This window comes from Erpetoichthys calabaricus, chromosome 10, assembly GCF_900747795.2.
Source record: "Erpetoichthys calabaricus chromosome 10, fErpCal1.3, whole genome shotgun sequence".
NCBI classification, from domain to species: domain Eukaryota; kingdom Metazoa; phylum Chordata; class Cladistia; order Polypteriformes; family Polypteridae; genus Erpetoichthys; species Erpetoichthys calabaricus.
In genome coordinates this window covers 155,390,339-155,411,670 of record NC_041403.2, presented here as the reverse complement: position 1 = coordinate 155,411,670, position 21,332 = coordinate 155,390,339, and the positions used below count along the sequence as shown (strand labels likewise).

The following is a 21,332-nucleotide window of genomic DNA, read 5'->3' as shown; positions in this document are numbered from 1 at the left end:
TAGCTTATTTCATTTGTTTGTAGTTCTCTCATTGACCTCAGTACCTCATTGACAAGAGCTATGAACCCTACTTGCTTAGAAAAATCAATTATTCCAGTACCAAAAAAAATAATAGTACAGTACCTTCATGATTACCAACCATTGGTACTCTCTGCCATTCTGATGAAACACTTACAGAGATTTGTGCTCGGACACATTAAGGAAATACTCCACCCAAAAATGATATTTTTTATGCTACTTACTTTACCTGATTTGATAGCCAAGAAAATATTTAAATCTCATGTTATCATGCAGAATGGAGAATTTCTGATATAATGGGGTCTTATAGTGACCAACCCTGGACAACAGCAAACAATACCAACAGTTACTTGTGTCGTATAATCCACATGTCAAGTCATCCAGTTGTGTGCTCACAACATTTGAATACAGTAAGTACTTCTTCATCTATAACATGAATAGTTTTAGATAAACTGCAGGGAGAGATAGCTTAGATGTATGCAGAGATTAACTGCCACAAGCTAAAGGCTTGGCATTGTATGATCGTAACAGAGAGGTGAATTATTTGCTTCAACAGGCTATGGACGCTTAAAAATAAAATGCATAAAAAATGACACGTGATTAACAGGGCAAGGTGTCAGGTTTTTGTTCAATTTTCATACAGTTTTGCATTTACTTCTCTGTTAGTTTTTATTTTAAATTATTATTTGTATTTGTGTTCAGTATTTTTTTAAATTGAACATTCTGATCGTTGCAGTTTAATAGTGTCTTCGGGGATTGCTATAAAAGTGCACACATGTATCTGTATGTTACTCCACAACAAGCACTTTCTATATAAGCATGATTGCTTCAGGCTTTTCTTCTTTGAAATTTGAATTATCTTAGTGAAGATAAAATTCTGCTAATTCTGGAGAAAGAGAAATACTGTATGTAAGAAATGGTAAATCTACTTTTGGGGATTGGAAAACAAAGTGAATTAGCATACTCTGTTTTGTTTTTTTTGGCAATCTGCTATTTTCGAACATATTTGGTAAAAGACACCTTTTCTAAGTTATGACAAGGACTTGCTTTAGTTATTTCATCACACTCCAACACTAAAAATAAACCTCTAACCATTATGAATATGAGTTCCAGATATGATAAAAGGGCATGCAATGGGGCGTGAGGTCTAGACTAAAGATCTGCACTGGCAGGTTGCCGGTTCAAATCCCGTAAATGCCAATAGGGACTCTGCTCTGTTGAGCCCTTGAGCAAGGCCCTTAACCTGCAATTGCTGAGCACTTTGAGTAGTGAGAAAAGTGCTATATAAATGCAAAGAATTATTATTATTTTATTATTAGACCTTCGCTGGCCTGTCCCAATGCAGCCATATGCCTAGAAGGCTAGTGCCCAGGCTTCAGGTCTGCTCAGGCCCAAAATTGAAAAGTAAATTTAAAAGCTCAAAATTCAATCAATGTCACAGAATAAATCAAAAGGGAGAGAAAACTGTAAGACTCTGGCTCAAAAAGACAATACAAACATGAATTTTTATAAACAGGGTTCATGCATGGTAATAAAAAAAATAAGAAAAATGCACCAAAAGAGCAGGGATAGCAAAATATGTGTTTATAATATTTTGGGGGACTCATATTATCGTAGAATACTTGTAATCTATATATATATATAAAAGCCAAATACCATTGACTCAATCATCAATGACGAAATCTCCTGAACCATGAGGACTTGGGACTTGAAATTTGGAATGTACACTACTGTGCAAAAGTTTTAGGCAGGTGTGAAAAAATGCTGTAAGCAAAGAATGCTTTCAAAAATGGAAGTGTTAATCATTTATTTTCATCAATCAACAAAATGCAGTGAATGAACAAAAGAGAAATCTAAATCAAATCAATATTTGGTGTGACCACCCTTTGCCTTCAAAACAGCATCAATTCTTCTAGGTACACTTGCACACAGTTTTTGAAGGAACTCGGCTGGTAGGTTGTTCCAAACATCTTGGAGAACTAACCCCAGATCTTCTGTGGATGTAGGCTTCCTCACATCCTTCTGTCTCTTCATGTAATCCCAGACACACTCGATGATGTTGAGATCAGGGCTCTGTGGGGGCCATACCATCACTTCCAGGACTTCTTGTTCTTCTTTACTCTGAAGATAGTTCTTAATGACTTTGGCTGTATGTTTGGGGTCGTTGTCCTGCTGCAGAATAAATTTGGGGCCAATCATACGCCTCCCTGATGGTATTGCATGATGGATAAGTATCTGCCTGCATTTCTCAGCATTGAGAACACCATTAATCCTGACCAAATCTCCAACTCCATTTGCAGAAATGCAGCCCCAGATGTTCAAGGAATCTCCACCATGCTTCACTTTTGCCTGCAGACACTCATTATTGTACCGCTCTCCAGCCCTTCGATGAACAAATTGCCTTCCTCTACAGTCAAATATTTTAAATTTTGACTCATCAGTCCAGAGCACCTGCTGCCATTTTTCTGCACCCCAGTTCCTATGTTTTTGTGCATACTTGAGTCGCTTGGCCTTGTCTCCACGTCGGAGGTATGGCTTTTTGGCTGCAACTCTTCCATGAAGACCACTTCTGGCCAGACTTCTCCGGACAGTAGATGGGTGTACCTGGGTCCCACTGGTTTCTGCCAGTTCTGAGCTGATAGCACTGCTGGACATCTTCTACGATCCTCAGCGTTGCCCGTTTCTTTGTGCTTCTTCAAAAGAGCTTGAACAGCACATCTTGAAACCCCAGTCTGCTTTGAAATCTTTGTCTGGGAGAGACCTTGCTGATGCAGTAGAACTACCTTGTGTCTTGTCTGCTAACTGCGAGGCAGTAGCGCTACCCACTGCACCATTGTGCCGCCCCTACACTGTATTATTAATATTATTTTTTAAAACCATTCTTATACAGCAGACAATCAAATATTTTAAACAATGTGGACTAAAGTTGCTTCTGTAGCTCCTATGGGATTAGGGGCCCTAAAGCTTAAGCTTCATTAATTTCATAGTCGATCAGCCCCTAGAATTCTTATACTGTATATATTGTAAGAACAAGGCAAGACAAAGTCAAGGTGTTGGGGCACCTTGTGGTAAACACTTTCTAATTAAATGAATAAAAACACGTGTAAAACAAAGAGTGAGTCATTCTCAGACCGGAGTCCTCTTACGTGACCCACAAAGATGGCAGTTCCTCTACAGGAAGACGTAGGTCTAGATTGGCGGACCCCAGAAGTGACATCATAGGAGGAGAGCTGTCAATCTTCTTTTGTGCAGAAGGAGGAAAATTGTGACTGTTATCAGACAGTGCCAACCTCTAAAACTCCCCTTAAACTGTCTCCCATGCACAAGCACATGACAATACTGTAAGTATGTACTCACCAAGGATGCCACTGAGCCCCAATCCTCAGACACAGATAGATAGATAGATAGATAGATAGATAGATAGATAGATAGATAGATAGATAGATAGATAGATAGATAGATAGATAGATAGATAGATAGATAGATAGATAGATAGATAGATAGATAGATAGATAGATAGATAGATAGATAGATAGATAGATACTTTATTAATCCCAAGGGGAAATTCACATTTTTTTTTCAGTAATACCCAACATGCTTTTGGGTTTAAATAAAAAATATTTATTACACCAAAGCACCTCTCCAACAATCACCCTTGCAAATATCAGCCACAATTCCTCGTTCCTTCCTTCTAAAGTGTGGCCTGCTGCCTCCTGACTCAGACCTGAGAATGCTTCCGGTGCCACAACGTGTCCTTTTGGAAGCATTTCAGGGTCACATGGAAAGCAGGGAGGTATTCCCCTGACAGCACTCTTTACTGGCATCCAGGGACCTCGACAGGGTTGCATTTCCAGACTCCAATTCCCAAGCACCCCTGTGAGTGTCCACACTGGGCTGCCACAAGAGGACCACTGCCACCTGCTGTATAGGGGATGGAACTGTAATAAGGAATAAAAATAAGAAATAAATCAGAGGCCAAAAAATGTATGAAGATGGCCACCCCGTATACTGAAAAAGGTCATTAAATAAAGAAAACACATCTTTACATGCGGAGTTAAAAACGGAACTGACTAACAATGAAATTCTGACAATATATATATATATATATATATATATTGAGGAAGCAGGAAGATGTGGCGTCTTGGAGGCCGGAAAAGGAAGTGATGTCTGTAGGAGGTGGACTCTGGAGACCAGATAGGACGTCATTATTGTATCATTAGACTATCATGGGCTGTATCAGGAGTGGGCAGGAGGAGGAGTACAGGAACCTAATCAAGGACTTTGTTAAATGGTGCGACTCAAACCACCTGCAACTGAACACCAGCATAACCAAGGAGCTGGTGGTGGATTTTAGGAGGCCCAGGCCCCTCATGGACCCCGTGATCATCAGAGGTGACTGTGCAGAGGGTACAGACCTATAAATACCTGGGAGTGCAGCTGGATGATAAATTGGACTGGACTGTCAATACTGATGCTCTGTGCAAGAGAGGACGGAGCCGACTACACTTCCTTAGAAGGCTGGCGTCCTTCAACATCTGCAAAAAGATGCTGCAGATGTTCTATCAGACGGTTGTAGCGAGCGCCCTCTTCTACGTGGTGGTGTGCTGGGGAGGCAGCATAAAGAAGAGGGACGCCTCACGCCTGGACAAACTGGTGAGGAAGGCAGGCTCTATTGTAGGCATGGAGCTGGACAGTTTGACATCTGTGGCAGAGCGATGGGCGCTGAGCAGACTCCTGTCAATCATGGAGAATCCACTGCATCCACTAAACAGTGTCATCTCCAGACAGAGGAGCAGCTTCAGCGACAGACTGCTGTCACCATCCTGCTCCACTGACAGACTGAGGAGATCGTTCCTCCACCACACTATGCGACTCTTCAGTTCCACTCGGGGGGTAAACGTTAACATTATACAAAGTTATTGTCTGTATACCTGCATTGTTATCACTCTTTAATATTGTTTTTTATTAGTATGCTGCTGCTGGAGTATGTGAATTTCCCCTTGGGATTAATAAAGTATCTATCTATCTATTAGAGGGTGCTGGAGGTGACGTCATGAGTGGGTGGATCAGAGGTGGTTCTGCTCGGAAGTACGGTCTTCACTAGGTCTGCAGAAGAACAAAAGGAGAGAGAATTAGATGACAGGGCCAACCCCTGGTCCGGGTGAGAAATGACACTCTTTGAGCCTATAAATCATCTCCAGTGCACACATGTGTGACAATATAGATAAACACATAATCATTATCTTCACATGTGTACAAGTTCATCTTCAGTCAAGACGTCTTAAAATGAAACAACAAAAACCATGTAATATTGGGTGTCAGATATGGAAATATTTTTAAGGTTGACACAATTTGGGGAAACCAGCCTTCGTCAGGTGTGGATGGAGGAACAAACAATGGGAGATGTGTGAAAAAGTGAAACCGTGGTGCACAAATAACACGTACAGTAATTGCTGATTAAGACTTTACAGTTGTCTTGGTTAAAGCTAAATTGCAAAACATCACAAATTAAAGCATTTCCTTGTATTATAGTTGAGTTTGTGCCTGTAGACTGCTTGGATAAGCTAAATTCCATCATGACAGTCAATTTAATTGTTTCCTTACCTCTCATCATCATTAATTATGTGACAAACTAAAACGCTTCACTGTTTTTGCTTTTCCCTTACAAGTTGGCCATGTTTATTGCCTTATTATGTAAACAGTAGATCTTTCATTACATTATCCATTTTTTATCGAGAAGCACTGACTATGTGTTTTTAAGTGTTATAAAGAAATCCCCCTTTGTGCATCAGTCTTTATTATTATCCAGTGCAGTATATTATTTATGATTTCCCCATTCACTGGGATCTTCATAATGTATCCCCTGTTAATTTCCACAATTTGCTATCTTATGTGCATGACTTATTGTATTCTTACACCTTATTATCTTGAGGCCACCAGATAATAAGTCAGGAGAAAGGGAAACATTTTTTTCTTCATATGACTCCTCCTGGGCCCTTTAATAATTAGACGGTTATTTGCATTGCTGTTGCTTGCATGCTTCTTTGTTTTTTTAATTTAAGTCAATCAACACATGATTTACATCAAGTTACTAATAAAGTGATATTTGCAGTATCAAAACAGGTAACTACTGATATAGTAATAGCTGTATGATTAGAATTACATGGTAATTTTTTTATTTGGATATTGCTTTATATTCTTCATTGTCATAGCTGCAGTTGCAAGTCACATTAAAAAAAAAAATCTTCGGGAATTGGCTGTGCAATTTTCAAGTCAAATGCATTAGCATTTACCTGGAATTAAATGGTATTTTTCAGGTTATTGTTTTATGGATCTGTTTCCATGCAACAAGGGTTTTAATTCAGCCTAGAAATTTTTTAATTATACCCATAATGTAGTAAAAGTGAGAGTGGGGAAAAATATCCTGGTATTTGAGCCATAATTCATGCACTATTTAGACATGAAAATGTAATGATCTTACTTAAGTGAAGTGTTTATGCAATAACGTTGTCCTCTTTGCCTGCCTTTTATTCGGTTATTATTAATAGGCTCAAGAAACAGCAAATTAACGTTAACTGACAAACAACTTGCCCAACCACACGTTTTTCTATAGACTGGAGTGGTCAGATATATAAAAAAATTACTAGTTATCATACCATCGCTGTGATCCGTGAGCCTGGTTTTTACATAAATGATTATATTTTAGTAAAATAGCATAGCTTATTACATAAGTAAAGACTTGCTAATTGGGACCACACGCAATGAAGATGCAACGACAATGTAAATGAAGAGGATTAAAAGGTCCACTAAGAGGTTTTACTGATAGGTGCAGTGGCGGTCAGCGGGTCAATGGAGGTCAAGGGATGTATTGTGCAGTGAAGATTAGCAAGTGCTTAATGAAAGCTAATGGATGTATGTCTAGAAATGGTCAGGAGATAGTTAGTGGAAGATGATGTAATGTGTAGTAATGGTCACACTGATTGGTTACTTTGAAACAAAGAGACTTCTCTAAGTGTTTAAACGATGAAATGAAATCCTAACCACCGACAGTTTGAAGACATCCCCTGTTGGACATGCTTAGGAAAATGCCTGATATAATCATCAAAGAACCCACAGAAAGATCACAAGAAAATTGCGCCATCCTTTGCGCTTCCTTTAGTTGTAAATAAGAATGAAAGATGCATTTAAGAGTACGTTAAGTATACACAGTAGGACCACTGCATCCAAGACCTACCGTGGATAGCAGCGAACCCTACGTATATATCACTCGTTGTTTGTTTACATACAGGCATACTGATGATAAAGTTTAATTGATAAATTACACACAGACATTACCAACATTAAATATTAATAAAATACATTGTAATTATTATACTTGTTCATTCTGAATGAACAGAATTCTGAGGTTTTAACTTTATCCTCAAGGGATGATTTAGGATTGAAAAATATTCTTCTACACATACACAGTTTAAACACACTTTTTAAACATTACATTTTTATGTTTATTTCTTAAAAAAATATCTTAGCCTGTTGTGTGGACTCAACAGCTTTTCCATTCTTTATTGTTTTCACTGATGGGAAGCCCTTCACGGCTTCTCTTAGGCTTTGAAGAGTTGCCAGAGTCACCACATGTACTTTGGCACTTTATTAAGTAAAATTAAACGGGTGATTTTTATAACACTATGATAACATGCAACGAATTTAAACATTAAGAACGCTGAGGGTAAAAGATAGAATATGTTGTGTTCGATGTGTCAGCGTGGAGAAAATGAGGAAGTCGGGAGTGGCAGAGAAGTACGTAAGAGTTGTACAGGGTATGTACGAGGGAAGTGTGACCGTGGTGAGGTCTGCAGTAGAAGTAACAGATGCATTCAAGTTGGAGGTGGGATAACATCAGGGATCAGCTCTCAGCCCTTTCTTATTTGCAATGGTGATGGACAGGTTGACAGACGAGATTAGACAGGCGTCACTGTGGACTATGATGTTTGCTGATGACATTGTGAGGTGTAGCAATAGTAGGGAGCAGGTTGAGGAAACCCTGGAGAGGTGGAGATATGCTATAGAGAGGAGAGGAATGAAGGTCAGTAGGAACAAGACAGAATACATGTGTGTGAATGAGAGGGAGGTCAGTGGAATGGTGAGGATGAAGGGAGTAGAGTTGGCGAAGGTGGATGAGTTTAAATACGTGGGATCAACAGTACAGAGTAATGGGGATTGTGGAAGAGAGGTGAAAAAGAGAGTGCAGACAGGGTGGAATTGGTGGAGAAGAGTGTCAGGATTAATTTGTGACAGACGAGTATCAGCAAGAGTGAAAGGGAAGGTCTACAGGATGGTAGTGAGACCAGCTATGTTATATGGGTTGGAGATGTTGGCACTGACCAGAAAGCAGGAGACAGAGCTGGAGGTAGCAGAGTTAAAGATGCTAAGATTTGCACTGAGTGTGACGAGGATGGATAGGATTATAAATAAGGACATTTGAGGGTCAGCTCAAGTTGGATGGTTGGGAGACAAAGTCAGAGAGGTGAGATTTGCGTTGGTATGGACATGTGCAGAGGAGAGATGCTGGGTATATTGGGAGAAGGGTGCTAAGGATAGAGCTGCCAGGGAAGAGGAAGGCCTAAGAGGAGGTTTATGAATGTGGTGAGAGAAGACATGCAGATGATGGGCGTAACAGAACAAGATGCAGAGGACAAAAAGTTATGGAAGAAGATGATCCACTGTGGCAACGCCTAATGGGAGCAGCTGAAAGAAGATGAAGAGTATGGCTGCAATTCTAAACAAATCTGTTCTCAAGGAGAATGCACTTCAGCTGCATACATCCATCCATCCATCCATTTTCCAACCCGCTGAATCCAAACACAGGGTCACGGGGGTCTGCTGGAGCCAATCCCAGCCAACACAGGGCACAAGGCAGGAACCAATCCCGGGCAGGGTGCCAACCCACCGCAGGACACACACAAACACACCCACACACCAAGCACACACTAGGGCTAATTTAGAATCACCAATCCACCTAACCTGCATGTCATTGGACTGTGGGAGGAAACCGGAGCGCCCGGAGGAAACCCACGCAGACACGGGGAGAACATGCAAACTCCACGCAGGGAGGACCCGGGAAGCGAACCCAGGTCCCCAGATTTCCCAATTGCGAGGCAGCAGCGCTACCCACTGTGCCACCGTGCCGCCCCAGCTGCATACACTGAGGCATTAATACTCTAGCATGTTAACTGAGTGTTCTGCACTAAAGGGAACAAGTACAAAGAGTTTAACTTATTTAGTTAAGAAACACAGTCATTAAGTGGGCAGAGATCTAAACCAAGAAAATGAAATAACCAAAGTACCAAAGCCCAAAATGCTAACCAAAAACATGGTAGTTAAAAAAGCGAACATTCAAATCACTAAATTGTCAGAATTAAGCTAACCTGTGATTTTTAGATTCTTATTATCCAGAATCCTGAATAAAAGGACACATACGTGCCACCAACTTAAACAGCAGTGGCTCATTGATGTCATCTACTTGTAGTCGATGCATATGAACAACAGGGTTTATTTGCTACTGACATTGACAAACACCAAAATGGTGTCACCCATTAAACAGGAATTACATGCAAAATGGTAAAACATCTAGAGAAAAATTCCTACAATTAAAAAAATGAAGGCAAATAATAAACAAAATGTAAACAAATAGAAGCCAAGAAATTCATAACATTGCCTGAAATACTCAACAGTCAGGCACCATGAGGATTATTCAATTTCTGATAAGTAAATTTTTGTCTACTATGAGATGCCTGGTGCCACTGCCCTACTGCCAGGTTGTTTTGCCTGCCTAAGGTAAAGTCAGCTCTGAGGAGGAGGATTGCAGGAATCATCTGGTAGAAGGGTCCTTTCATCGGATTGGCTGGCCCAGCGCCGACTCAGCTTGGAATGGCCAGTAGGGGGAGGCAGCTTGATGGCTGAAGTCTCCATCCATCCATCCATTTTCCAACCCGCTGAATCCAAACACAGGGTCATGGGGGTCTGCTGGAGCCAATCCCAGCCAACACAGGGCACAAGGCAGGAACCAATCCCGGGCAGGGTGCCAACCCACCGCAGGACACACACAAACACACCCACACACCAAGCACACACTAGGGCCAATGTAGAATCGCCAATCCACCTAACCTGCATGTCTTTGGACTGTGGGAGGAAACCGGAGCGCCCGGAGGAAACCCACGCAGACACGGGGAGAACATGCAAACTCCACGCAGGGAGGACCCGGGAAGCGAACCCAGGTCTCCTAACTGCGAGGCAGCAGCGCTACCACTGCGCCACTGTGCCGCCCAACACTCTGAACAAATCCAAATCATATTACTTGATATCATCTACTGTTGAAATCTGCTCTGTACTTGTAATATTTCTATTGCACTATTAGATTGTATTGAGGATTACTTGTGTTCTGTTCTGTGTATCGTATTGTAATCACCCACTGATACCCACTGCACGCCCAACCTATCTGGAAAGGGGTCTCTCTTTGAATTGCCTTTCCCAAAGTTTCTTCCATTTTCTTCCCTATAATGTTTTTTTTGGAGTTTTTCTGTGTCTTCTTGGAGAGTCTTCTTAAAGGCAGGGCTTGTTAAAGCCCATTGCGGCACTCCTTGTTTGATTTTGTGCTATACAAAAATAAATTGTATTATATTGTATTGTATATTTCCGTTTCACTTTCTTATCATTGGAAGAATCAACCTACAATATAACTGATGTGCATAAGCAGCTACAACATCATGGAATTGTGACGGCAATGTTTTTTCCCTTTATTACTACAGTTTCCTACCCTGTGAACAGTCAGTAATGCTGCCAACCCTAAATATGAGCATTGCAGGAGTCGAATGTGACATTTACAAATTCATCCATAGCAACCCTAGACTTGTATTAGACAGCAACATGAAAGCAGTCGTTTGTCATTTTCTGACAGAAATTCATCAAAGATTATCTGCCTTGTGTAGAGATAATGACAGAGTAGCATTTGCTAAAACACGTGTTGTCAGTACATCCGTTAACGTGGCTATGGAGTGCAGTCACTAATGACAAAATTAAATAACAGTGTTCAGGTGAATTTATACCCGTATATGTCTGGGACTTGACTACCAAATGACTGCACACTGCTCTCCTTCAGTGCAAATCAATGCCAGTAGCCATATTTGCCATTAAACTATGAGGCTAAATAGTTTAACGGCAAGGTGTACATTGTATGAAGCAGTGTGAAATATAAACACTTTGAGTGTAATCACAACAACTGGCTGGTTTCGGTGGTCTGATTTGCAAAAGCCTATGCAATTTTTAATATAAAATTCAAATATTATGAGACCTAACGGTGCTGTATATGCAAGTGCATATTTATCACACGCATTGGTTAATTAATGGTTCAAAACATTATACATAAGCAAATGAAGTGTCAAAAATAAATGTACATAAACAAAAAAACGTATTTAAGACCCATTTTATTGCTTATGCTGTGACACAACAAAGCACAGACACCTTCTTTCTCTCCCTAATTTGCATTTAAGAGCCAGACAGAGCAAGGAAATAATACACTTTAACAGCCAGGCAGATGCTGAAAATAATAAGATAAAAGGGAAACAATTGCAGCTTTTCTTTCACAGAGCAAAAGTGAAGATCATCTCATTCTTCATTCATCTCTCTGCTCGGTCTGACTTGTTTCACCTCACTGATTTTTATCATCTGGGATTTGGGACTGCTTTGGATGTTCTTTATATATTACGTTTGCATAATATTCCTACTAGAAGTTTTCTTTCTCAGGTTTTTATGTTGGTCAGATCAATTACCATCATAAATTATTTTCAATTGTTTAACATTTTGCATGTGATGAGTTCTTTCAAGTGACTATCTATATCATTTGATATTTTTTTTTTTTTTACAGAAAATAGGATTTTCACGGGAGCTAAGCAGGGTTTCATAATGCCAAACACCCACTTGAATGCAGAGAGGCCACAAATCATATTGGAGCTGGGTGTTCACACACAGGTAGAAAATTTCTCAGTCAAGCAAGCAGAAATTAACATTGCCAACGTCCACTTAATTGAATTGAGACATGGAGAGAAAGTGTGGAGCCGATGCTCACAACATCAGGTACAAGGCACGGATCAACTATGAATAAGGCACCTGTCAATCGCTGGGGTCTCGCATCCACACTCACACTGGGTTTAGATCTGTCAGAGAGGCTACTTGTCTTTTGGGGATGTGGGAGACACAAGAAGAGCATATAAACTCCCAGGCTGCTGGAGCCATGAGGTAGTAAGTGTTACCCACTGTAGTTAACTTTCAGTATTGGGCATCAGAAAAGTTAGAACAAATAATACACATTATGTTAGATGTGTGAATATAACTTCTTAAAATATATCTGGAAGAGATAGATAGATAGATAGATAGATAGATAGATAGATAGATAGATAGATAGATAGATAGATAGATAGATAGATAGTGTGGTACCCGGCGGGGGTTCATGCCCGGCCGGGATGCCCAGGAGGAACGGAGGAGGGCTTGTGCCTCCTCCAGAACACAAGGTGGCGCCCGCCCTGGTTGCGTTGGGGGCCACGGGTACAGAGCTTGGAAGCTCAACCCTGTAGGGGCCCGTGGTCACCGCCAGGGGGCACCCCGATGCCTTGGGAGCCCTGGACTTCCGCCACACCCGGAAGTGCTGGGGGGAAGAGGATTGGGAACACCTGGAGGACTTCCAGATACACCGTTAGGGCATCCGCCACACAGGGGTGTGGCTACAGAAGCCCTCAGGATGCACCTGGAGTCCTTCCGGGGTGTATAAGAGAGGCCGCCTCCCTCCAGTCATGGGCAAGAGTCGGGAGAGAAGTAGGACGAAGCTTGGTGGAGAGGCGCGGAGGTGGTCCAGAGACTAGACGGCATTGTGTTGTGGCCAAGGACTCAAGGGGTGATTGGTGCTGCGGCACTGGGTTTGTGCACTTAAACTGTAAATATTATGTATAATAAACATGTGTGTGGTGAAACCAACATGTCTACCAGTCTGTGTCCGGGCTGTTCCCCACAATAGATAGATAGATAGATAGATAGATAGATAGATAGATAGATAGATAGATAGATAGATAGATAGATAGATAGATAGATAGATAGATAGATAGATAGATAGATAGATAGATAGATAGATACTTTTTTATTCCCCAAGGGGAAATTCACATACTCTAACTGCAGCATACTGATAAAAACAATATTAATTAAAGAGTGATAAAAAGACAAGTTAAAAAGTGCAAGGTGGAGAGTGCAAGGCAAGTATAACAGACAATAACTTTGTATAATGTTAACGTTTACCTCCCCCGGGTGGAATTGAAGAGTCACATAGTGTGGTGGAGGAACGATCTCCTCAGTCTGTCAGTGGAGCAGGACGGTGACAGCAGTCTGTCGCTGAAGCTGCTCCTCTGTCTGGAGATGATCTTGTTCAGTGGATGCAGTGGATTGTCCATGATTGACAGGAGCCTGCTCAGCGCCCGTCGCTCTGCCATGGATGTCAAACTGTCCAGCTCCATGACTAAAATAGAGCCTGCCTTCCTCACCAGTTTGTCCAGGCGTGAGGTGTCTCTCTTCTTTATGCTGCCTCCCCAGCACATCACCGCATAGAAGAAGGCGCTCGCCATAACCGTCTGATAGAACATCTGCAGCATCTTATTGCAGATGTTGAAAGACTTCAGCCTTCTAAGGAAGTATAGTCGGCTTTGTCCTCTCTTGCACAGAGCATCAATATTGGCAGTCCAGTCCAATTTATCATCCAGCTGCACTCCCAGGTATTTATAGGTCTGCACCCTCTGCACACTCACCGCTGATAATCACGGGGTCCATGAGGGGTCTGGGCCTCCTAAAATCCACCACCAGCTCTTTGGTTTTGCTGGTGTTCAGCATTTAACAAAGTCCTTGATTAGGTTCCTATACTCCTCCTCCTGCCCACTCTTGATGCAGCCCACGATAGCAGTGTCGTCAGCAAACTTTTGCACGTGGCAGGACTCCGAGTTGTATTGGAAGTCCAATGTATATAGGCTGAACAGGACCAGAGAAAGTACAGTCTCCTGCAGCGCTCCTGTGCTGCTGACCTCAATGTCAGACCTGCAGTTCCCGAGACACACATACTGAGGTCTGTCTGTAAGAAAGTTCACAATCCAAGCCACCAGGTATGAATCTACTCCCATCTCTATCAGCTTGTCCCTAAGGAGCAGAGGTTGGATGGTGTTGAAGGCGCTAGAGAAGTCATTTGACATTGGCAATATTTCGATGACATGGATTAGGGACCAAAAGATGACTGACATCAGTAGATTTCAGGAGTCTCCTGAGTTTATACAGGGTAAGGAGTGAAGAAATGGATTCTGGGAAGTTTGAGCTCAGAGTTTTCTAAGTTAGTAGCAGAGAAAAGATGATTAATACACATTCTCAAATCCAGTAATCACTGATTGTCCGTTGTGTATATTGCCTAGTCAGAATCCAAGCAGGGGTTTGGTAGAACCCGTTAAATATTCTTTATGCAAGTCAGTTGAGAAGAATTCCTGCAGTCTAGCCAAAGTTTTTTGAAACTGACACAATGTTTTCTAAATGTCATAAAACGATGTTTTGATTAGGATCTCTACCACGAATCATTGAAATCAGTGTAGAAAGGCTAGAGAATCACACATGAAAATATCACATTCACTGTGAAAATGGTTAAATGAATGAAGGCTGTGTACTGTATACCTAATATATAGCCTACTGTTTATTTAGTTACTGTATTATTACAGTTAAAGGCGTAGTTTATACTTTCTGACTTATAGGGTAATCATAACTCTTATAAAGACTTAATATAATAGCTCAAATAATCCTTATATCTGCCACATATACAAGACCAACATTAATAAGCTTAAGCTAGACGACAGTTTTCATTTCTTGAATACTTTATAAAGATGTTATAGCATATATAATTGTCCCTGTGATATACATCTCTATATATGTAAAATCCAACATCTGTCTGTCTGGCTGTCTGTCCGCTTTTCATGAGAGAACTAGATTTAGATCATGTTTTTTTCTATAATTTGCTTGAACATCCTGGTTGATCGTGCTCTCATCATGCTATGTATCATACTTCACTTACGGTACCGATTTATTTGTGCGAACCTGACAGAGACGCAGCGGGCTGAGGGGAGGGAGATGGGGCCCTCCTCACTTACGCACCAGCCTTGGGGCATTCCTTACCTCCGATTAGCTAGCGAACGAGAGAACTACATAACGGATTTAGATTGGGTTTATTTCTATAATTTGCTTGAACATTCCGGTTGACTTTGCGAAACATCTCATCGCGCTAAGAATCATAGTTCTCTTGCAGAAGCGATATATTCTCGCTAATCCAACACAAGGGCTTCAGGCCGAGGGGAGAGGGAAGCGTGATGTCAGGAGCAGGAAGCCGGACAGTGTCCTTCTCACTGTCCTGTTTCACTACTACACAGGCGGAGCGGTGGGGGATGACTAGTTTCACAATAACATGTAAAACATAACTGCATGAATTAATAAAAATATTTAATTTATCAGCCCTCTAGTGCTTGTCTGTTACTTTCAGTCAAACTTTAGAAAAACAGGCTCCATTCTTTGAATTTGTCTAATCAGCAAGTAGTCTCTGTCTGTGGAGTTCGCCACAGTATTTCCAAGAATACGAAAGAAATCATGCACTAGTTGCCAAATTATTGTGACCAGAAGATCAATGGAGGCAGTCAGAGCTAGTCATGCAGTGCATAAAAGGCAATTCATATGAAGATCAGCATGCGTGACTGCGATATATCGAGTCAGCTCTCTTCCTCAGGCAAAAACAACAGAGAGCAGAAACAACTGAGTGCTATGAATGAATCTTATTTGATCCCAGCAGTTGCTTCCAACAGTGCCTGGTAATTAAAAAATGCTTGACCAGTTATATATTATGGTTTCTCTCTCTCCCTTTCCAATATTGACGATGAGTCCATTATTAAAAACATTTAAACCACGCTGGATGAACCATAGAGACTCTCTGTTAGGTCACAGCTTATGGAAGCTTGTTTTCTCCATCACCATCAAGTTAATGTGATTTAAGTCTGTGTGATGTTGTCCCTCAAATTAATTCACATATTATGTTTGCATGATGAAATTTAGAATGTAGCAATAAATCATAATCCCAGCAATGTATGACTCCCAGCATGGCTGTGTCATCCAAAAGTTACTAGAGTGAAAGGTTCTTTGTCTACTGCCAGTAATGTAACTGAGCAACCTACACAGATTGAACAGACCAAAATATGAATCATAATGTCAGAAGATTGCTAATGTTCATAGCAGGAAAAATAAAACTAACCAAAACTCATAGGAACAGCAAAAGGAATTGTGAACGTTCTTTTATATTAATTCATACCTAAATAACACTTGAAGTCTTTAAAGTTGATCCACAATCACGGATGACAATAAGTAGGCAGCAGAGACTATGATGTGACAACATAGGGTGCAATACTCAGAACTAAGTCCCCAATAACTGTGCATCGTGTCGTGCCAATTTGATCACAAAATGGCAGTGCTTATGCATAAACAAAATGGCAGTGTGGTAAAGAAAAAAAATTAATAACATACTGTAAATGCTGAGACAATCTATGTGCTATACAATAAAACATTAAGATCTGTGTGTCCAGTCCCTCAGAGCAATCTGATTGGCCAGTTTGACTTTCATTTGATTGGCATTTGGTTTTAGTGGTGCGACAAAAGACAAAGTGCTATGAGATGCATGAACAGAAGTAGAGTCGCACAATGAGAGAGTCGCCATCAAAGACGGTAATTATAAAACATGACAGGAGGTGAGAAAGTCATCTCGAAAATAATGACAGAATTTGAGGAGCGAGCATTATGGGAACTCACTCAAGAAAGGGAGGCCGTCAGGAGGGGTTCAGACAAACACAACTCTAAAGGAAAGGCGCAGAAAGTACATGAGAAGGCGAGAGATAGAATAATTTAAAAATATTAGCTATTACCTGTCTTCGGCAGGCATCATGGTTATTATCTTATAAAACTAATTCTACAGGGAGAACACCTGATGACCAAAAACATTCCAAAATATTAAAAACAAATGAAATGCCAGGAAAAATGTGTTTACATCTGAATTGCAATATTGTTACTCCTAAGAGTATGTAAGGGGATGGAAAAAGTGATCATTACACTTAATTAGACTGAAGAGTAGAGAATTTTTAAAATCAATATTTGAAATAAATGATTGTAAATAAAAAAGCTGAAATGTAATGTTGACATTTGATGCACTGTTAATAGCTTATTAAATCATTTAGTGATTTGAAAAATTAGTGAAGAATGCAGATTATTAGAAGTGAAAGCAGCAAATATAAAAACAGTTTGAATTATCAACACACACCTTCGTATCTGTTATAACGAACCCATATGTCAAAAAGTGTGACATTGCCTTTTAAATATAAATATGTACCTGGACAGTCATATCTCATAATCCTAAGACATCAAACCCAAAATCACAGGCAAAATTGCTGATTCCATATATTTTTTGACCATACCATTGTCTTTTAATTCTTTAAACCAGTAAACCATTTTGTAGCTACTCCTGAAAGTTTTCCCCTGGTATAGATGATACCACACTCCGACTTACAGTATGTCTGAAGAGTATTTCTTTGCTCTCTCTCTCTCTTATACAGCTCTCAAACACCATGAAAATCTAAAATAAAATAAAGCTAGTCAATTAAACAATAAATGAGTGTCACAGGTGTAGGAATATCAAATTAAAATATACCAAGTGCACTTTCTGACCAGAAATTCTGGAGTCTTTATTACTGTCTCTCTGATACCACACTCATGTCCATCTTATTAAAAGAAAACACCTTTCTTCATCTTAGCGTCCATTAAGTGTCTCAATATGCACACCGATGAACCTGATCTCGTGACAACAGTACCCTTCCGTTCAGATCAACTCTGTACACTTATGCACAAATACATTGAAATCAAAACTAAATAAAATAAAGTTGCACTTGAAAAGAACATATTATCTATAATAAGATTGCACCACAACTACTATAATACTGCCAGTAATGGCACACTGCATGATAACGTCCAGTGAATACACTTGACTCGTCCATTCCTAGTCTTCATCCTCTTTCTCTGTACGTTTTCCATTCGTTTGCTCAGAGGTTGATGTGCTTGCTGCTTCCTGAGCAGCTCTTTTTTTCTCCACCCTAGCGAACTGCTTCTTCTCTTCTTCTGTCGGCATCTTTTCACGTTAAAACTGATTAAGTCAATGTTTGTGTTACAATTACTTGGTACGTTTTCTTTCATTTTTCACTTAAGCTGGCACTTAAGTCTTCAATCTGCCTCAAGAATGATTTAAGATACTGTGGATGCTGAAAGTCGGGAACGACAAGAAAATGGACACCAATATAAAATAAAAATCAATTTCTTTATTCTTGGTGAGAGGAGGCTACAGACCATCAGCCTGCCTGCAGCCTGCAGACCCTGTCACGTTCCAGTGTGCCACAAACCATTAACCTGCTAGTAGGAAGCCGAGACTTCCTTTAATACTCAAGAAAAAAAAAGAAAACACGCTGCAGTTCATTTTGAGATCACATAGAGATCGTTATAGCTTGCGGTTACACCCTGGATTGCAACATGTAGAGGCACACAGTGCTTTTTACAGATAAAAAGTGGTCAGTATTTTCACAATTTTAAGAAATACACTTCTGGTAACTTACACGTACATAAGTCCAGTTACAGCACATTTTCCCTAACGGTTATAGGGTGTATGAAACTCAGCATTTTTAGACAATGCTCACTTCCCTATTCTTCTGCACCATCAAGGTTACAACACTTCAACGGCTATGTGGCAGTTACAATTTGAGAATCTTATTATAGCTCACATTTTGCACATAATGATCATCACACATAATAATTGGTTATACAGTATCAAAAGCTACCTTAAAAGTTAGTTTAGTACATTTGTCATACATAAATACACTCTTATAGCTTAGTGTCTGTATTAGATTACATTTGTTCAGTTAGCTTAATACCTCCTTATTTATTAATACATAAGTGACATGTTTCTTATAGTTCTATTAGCACCATACTTTATTATTTGGAAAGACTGAAGCACCTTAATTCTAAATATTTCTTCCTGAATACGAAGAGGTAAGGGAAGTGATGGCAAAAGTGGTAGGGATGAGAACGGCACCCGTACATATGTGCCACCCTGCTGCCCGCTGCTGAGAATTGATTCTACAATGAAATAAAATAAAAATAAAAAGAAGAATAACCTTGGAGGTCAATCATAACCCCGAACGTGGACAGTAGACGTCACGTACTATATGTGTACCAAATTTTAGTTTAATAGGTCAAACGGTTTGCAAGCTACAGGTGATTTAAAATCCTGGACAGACAAACAGATAGCCATGGTAGCGTATTATATATAAAGACAAAATCATTTACAAAAATAATCCACAAACCCAACGTTTCAAATTTACATATATATATATATACACATATATTTTGCGATAGCTACACATTTCTATTATTTCCCATTTACAGTATAAAATGGTGACAGTACATATGCGTGATGGTAAACAGTGGAAGTGATGAAGCGAAGCAGATCTCTCTCTTTATCATGGTTAGCCAAAGCCTCCTCTCTGATCTAACACATGGAATATTGTAAATACACATACTGTAAGTTGTAAGAGTGCTACTCGGCACATACTGAGACAGCAAACACCCCAGCTTTAGCTGAAAATAACACATTTTTCAGATTGTGGCTCAGGCAAAAAAAGAAAAATCTGTAGTATTCAGTTTTCTTAACAGGTATTTAGTGTTTTTGCAACACCAGATGCTCTTATCTATACAAGAAAAAATAAAGAATAAAGGTATGGGCAGATTTTAAAATTGCCAAGGAGGGTAACCATTATATCCACCCACTCCTTTTCCAAATCGGTATATCCAATTAAAGTTATTATTTAGCTTTACAAAGTCGGTTCAGCCAGTCAGTGTCTCAAGGTTGGAAAGAAAGGGCACAGAAGCAAATGTGCTTCGCCTTGTGTTGTCTTTGAAAAAGTCGTAGCATTTTTCAAAATTGAGCAGTCCTGTCTATTTTTTGCCCTGACAATAAATGGCATGCCTTCTCTATTAGTTCAGCCGTCATTCACCTTAGTACAGAGAAAAATATTTGACTGAAAATGTTTAATTTCTTAAGCCTCTTTAGATAACACAATGATAATCCAACATAGAAAAAATACCAAAATATCTGTTAACAATTGACTCTTCTCCCGCAAATCCTTTTCTTCTTTATTATTTTTTTAATGTTTAGAAATAATAAGTTAATTCATTAATTATGCAAGTCAGGGTTGCAATGAATGGCAGGCTATCGTAACAATAGATGACGCACACCTCTGGGCTTGTCAGGATTCCAGCTTCTCTTTCACTGGCTTCATGTTCACTTCAGGATTGAGTTTAAAATTTTTAAGTTTCTGAATGGTTTACCACTCTTTTATTTTATTAACCTCTTATACAGTATCCTAACTCTCTCTACGCAATCTTTTTTGTCCTCTGACCTGAAGTTACTGGTCGTGCCAAGGTCTCGATTTAAGCTCAGAAGGGGCCGTGCCTTTGCAGCAGCTGCCCCTAAGCTTTGGAATGGTCTACCATTTTATATTAGGTCAGCACCAACTTTAAAGTCACTCTGACAACCCATTGTTTTGCCTTAGCTTTTTAAACTTGCTTGAGTGTAATTTTTTTTAACTTATTTATATATTTTGGTGTATTTATTTACTGTATATTGGTATATGTTATGGAGACTGTACAGCACCTAGGTCAACTTCTGTTGTTTTAAATGCACTCTGTAAATAAATTTGACTTGACTGAGACTCCCAAGTATATCGTGATATAGAAATACAAGTCAACCTGATGTCACATTGGGGCCTCAGTCACGTCCCACACAAGAAACTCTGAGAGTGTTTGAAAGGAAATGAAAAGTGGTTGGGGGAACCTTTCCTGTGTGAGAAACTGGAAGTGGGCTGTAGCTCCATTGTGTGTAGCTCGGTTATGGGCTAAGGTGCCTTGTGTTGTTCAGAAGATACTCCACTTCTGTAAGACCCAGCTGGAATATTTTTGAATTTACATTATACATTTCTACTTCTTCTAAATTCCACTTTCCATTTATTGATCTTTCTTAATCTAAATTGTAGACTCACACTGAAGTGGGCATAATCCCAGTAGCATCAGGTTCTAGGCAGGAGCTAACCATGGACAAGATGTCAGTCCACTCTTCCACACAT

The 21,332-nt window shown here is 40.0% G+C and overlaps 1 protein-coding gene across 1 annotated transcript in view; it reads left to right on the top strand.

Annotated features, from left to right (window-relative positions):
• Positions 1-21,332, top strand: part of negr1 (neuronal growth regulator 1) — a 782,727-nt gene that overhangs the window by 90,722 nt on the left and 670,673 nt on the right. The gene's annotated exons all lie outside the window — the stretch shown is intronic.